This window comes from Triticum aestivum, chromosome 2B (genome assembly GCF_018294505.1).
Source record: "Triticum aestivum cultivar Chinese Spring chromosome 2B, IWGSC CS RefSeq v2.1, whole genome shotgun sequence".
Classification (NCBI taxonomy): Eukaryota; Viridiplantae; Streptophyta; class Magnoliopsida; order Poales; family Poaceae; genus Triticum; species Triticum aestivum.
In genome coordinates this window covers 488,171,877-488,175,910 of record NC_057798.1, presented here as the reverse complement: position 1 = coordinate 488,175,910, position 4,034 = coordinate 488,171,877, and the positions used below count along the sequence as shown (strand labels likewise).

At 45.2% G+C, this 4,034-nt stretch overlaps 1 long non-coding RNA gene across 1 annotated transcript; it reads right to left on the bottom strand.

The window, feature by feature from the left end:
* Positions 1-219: 219 nt before the first annotated feature.
* On the bottom strand, positions 220-2,516 carry LOC123041461 (uncharacterized). The gene is made up of 3 exons (XR_006418525.1): positions 2,327-2,516; positions 820-2,170; positions 220-735 (listed from the first exon to the last, which is right to left on the bottom strand). It is a non-coding gene; the product is annotated as an uncharacterized lncRNA (long non-coding RNA).
* Between the last annotated feature and the right edge of the window lie 1,518 nt (positions 2,517-4,034).

Below are 4,034 nucleotides of genomic sequence, written 5' to 3'. Positions count from 1 at the left end.
ATGAAAATCAGATTGAGGACAAAAGAAACCATCAATAACCAGACATGCATGCCTCAACAAAACATCGCATCGAAAAAGGAAAGTTGATGTTCATCTTATGGAGAGAGAGAGAGAGAGGAATGGAGAGAGAGGGAGAGAGGGAGGGAGGGAGGGAGAGAGGTAGAGAGGAAGGGAGGGAGAGAGAGATGGGATGCCGTGTTCAAATAAAGGACATGGATCTATTGGGGTCTTGAATCATGATTATTGGGTTACAGGCATATGTCGTATTGTTTCTCCTATTACAATGCACTGTCTCTTTTGCTAGCGAAAACTAAAAATAGACCACATATGACGATGTGTTCTTCCCTCATCTTTGGGTGCCTTCTCTTAGTGAGGCACATAATCTGAAGATGACAATAAAACATATTATAAAATAGAATATGTTTTAGTACCCACTCTAATAATTAACCTTTGTATGCGGAAATTCGATATGGCTCGTACGACCATATGCTCTCATTATCTAAACCCATGGTCTACATAGGGATCTAAGCCGCTAGCTGTATATCGCTTTGTATTGCTTGGATGAAATCAGTATTGAATAGTGCATAGGCCCACATCTGCTTCACATTTACTGCAGTAGAAGCCCGTTGGTCCTGTACGGTCTGCATGGCAGGAAACTTGGACCTTGTGTGAGAAACACCTGGACCGTGCTTAAGCCGTTCATGGCAAGCCACCACCCTCACTCAATAAGTATATCTGACAACAAGAAGAATTAGATCAGCACAAATGGAGGGACCAAATGAGGTTGAAAGCAACACAACAGCAATGACATATGTTTACCTCATTGTTCTTTTTTGCGAGAACACCTCATTGCTAATTGCATCAGGCGTGGACCAAGCCAACCTTGACGTGAGTACCCCTGAGCTTTCCCAGCTGATTGAAGGTGCCATTGCTCCTCCGATTAAACTAGATTCTCATCGGGCCTCTTGTAGCGACTAGGCGGACCGAGCGTTGTTCCCTCATTCAAATTTTGAACCTCATATGTTTCCTGTAGATTAGTAATGCAAGTGCACAACCATGTCTAGTCAATCAGTCTAGCTACCAAGAAAGATTAGCAAGTCGCATTAACAAGCTCTGCATTACAACTAAGCAGTTATAGAGCAACAACGTTTACAACATCAACTCATCATGAGCTCATACAAGCATCACACTTGAATGCAAATCGTATTTTTCGCTAGTCTACTGCAGGTGTTCTTTTGGTGTCCAGGAACACTGTTGCATCTTTCCTACCTTCCTAGGCTATCGACGAGTCGATGTAGTTCCTAACTCTGGCTTAACAACTTCCTCTCTGTCCCTCTCCGGTCTCGCAAAGCCTCTTATGGATTTTTCGAGGGCCCTCATCCTACCATGACGGGGTGTTCATTCCATCGGATTAGCGCCTACACGCACTGTGTGTGAAAAAAAACATATCCATAAATCAGTGATCCAACACAAAATCTGGACCAAAACAACTTTGGTTGTTTTACCACACGCGAACCGATGTTCCGCTCCAAGATACATAAACCAAGACAATTCACAGGCGATCTTGCCGCTGATGACAAACGTGAATGGCCAAACCACACCCCACCCCTCCATCTCGCGCACCCTGCCGGGCATGGAGAACGATACAATACCCTTCCCTTCCTGTCTGATACAGCACCAATTCATACCGACATGATTACAGGGACTAATTCACCCATTGTTTACCTCATGGAAGTATTACTCTTTTTTTAACAGACAAGAGGCAACCTAAATTTAACTACTTTGGTCTAACTAATCTTATGAACACCACAAGGGCGACCTCGATCCGGCTTCACTGCTGACTCCCCACACTCCACTGGACCATTGTCCATACTCCCGTCGTTGTCCGGTTCCACGCCGCGGTCCATCAACTCACGAGCTCATAAAAAGGTAAACAACTCACAATGCCAACTACGATCCCATTCCCCGGAGATGAATTAGAGAACCTAAATAGAGCAAGCCGGCACGGGAGGGATTTGTATAGTTCTAAGCTGGACCAAGGTTTCAATCAGAAGAACATATCCACTTAATCCACCCGGGAGCTCGTGGATTAATTGCAGACTCCGCCGGCGTGCTGGCTCTTACTATCTGCATCGTCGTGAGGGGCACACCCTCCGGCAAGATGAACTACCTGTGAAAGGGGAGGGGGAAACGAACCTAATGAGAAAAGAATGGACGCCGCCGACAATTACGCCGGGGAGCCGTCAGCAGGATGCCCACAGTAAAGCAAGGGTGGTAGAGGGGAGGGGGAGGGGTGGTGCAGGAAGGGGAGACCATAGCCGCTGACCTGAAACACCAGATCTACAGGGGAATCGCCATTGGCGCCGCCGTCCATCGCCGCCTTCTCGATCTCCATCTCCATGGACGGGAAAATTCTGGACCAAGGTCCTGGATCTTTCTTCCAACAAGTGCTAATAGTCCACCTCCGTCAGGTCCGCTACTTTCTGCCATATTCCTACTGTAGCTCTCGGCAATACGACGGGCCCACGATTCTTTCGTCCATTTTCTGGAGATCACGCTAAATGCATTCAATGCGTTAAACCTGTAGGATCTGTGCGAGCCTACGGTCTGGATAGTGCTATTATATAGTAGTACTAGTAAGTGTGCACGTGCAATGCACGTCTTGTTAGAATTCAAAATTCAAATACTTTAAAGCTTAAATTTTCAATCCACATATATGTGCAATGATTTGAATACATTCCATAAACTGCGTGAGTTTAAATTTGATGAGATCTCCTACAATATACCTAGATTTAGTACATCATCGACATCTATCCCAGTTACCACTCGGATAGAATAGCTATACAATTCCGAAGACTCTTTTCCGGTATTACCGAATCAATATCCAGGGCATCCTACCATCTACTGGTCTCTTGCACATAAATGAGTTATCAAAATTCCATATTTGAATGTTATCAACCATGTCACAGCCCCTTCACAATTTCACCTAAAACAATTTAAACCCCACAATGGAAATGTGAGAAGACACATGAACTGAACAATCTCTTATAGATTCCTCATTATAAGATGGCAAGGTCTCAAATGAATTCACAGTTTAATATTTGTTCTTGAAGAAAAGCTAGGAAGCAACCAGAAAGTAGTGAGATAAAATATAACACCGAAAAATAAGTGCCAATAAGTGTGAAGATAAAAGATCATAGTATTACCTGATGTTTTTCTTTTTTCTAGAATTACCACTAAGCTTAAAGAAAAGATGACTTAAAGTTCCGAGTACATTAGTCAGCAAGACATTACCGCTAGCTCATAACATGCTACTGAATCTCAGGTCACAACCATTAAGACTGTACAGATTATAGAGTAAAGCAACACCTACAACACATTGATTCAAATAATTTCATGTACGTCTTGTCCCAGAAGCTTGCACTGAGACCTTGAGGCTTCTTCAGTCAGGTTGCATTTCAGACGCAATCTGAATTTTGTTTGGTTTTCAGCACATGAACCAGTTGCAGCACCGGAACCGGGACGACATGCGCTCGGTCTTCCGGATGCGCTCCACCTGTCGCGCCAACCAGAGTGCCCGCCAGTTCTGCCTCGCCTCGACCCTCGCCTGCTTCCCCTCCACCTTGTGGCCCAATGGGGACAGTCTCTTGGTCATGTTGTTCTTCGCCCGTGCCCTCATTTGACCGGCCTGCACCTGACATATATTTGCACAATTACAGCCAGCTGAGATTTGTTTCACAGTTTTGTTAAGAGTTCAGAATTTAGAGCAGAGCTGGCTAAGGGATGCGTGGCGGCTCCGGCCAGAGTGCCGCTCCTCGACTACTCCTGACTGTCGATTGGCGTCATCTCTGTGCCTACAGATGACGACAACTGCGCTGCTGCTGGACCGCCTGCCTGGGTGCGGAGCATATATGTCGATTCGGTAGAAGTTTTTGCTCTGCCGGAGATGGTCTACTTAGGAGGTTACATTCTATGCATCATTTCAGTTGATTTTAAATTTGCAGCGGTGTGTTTAATTCATGTTGGCTAGAGTT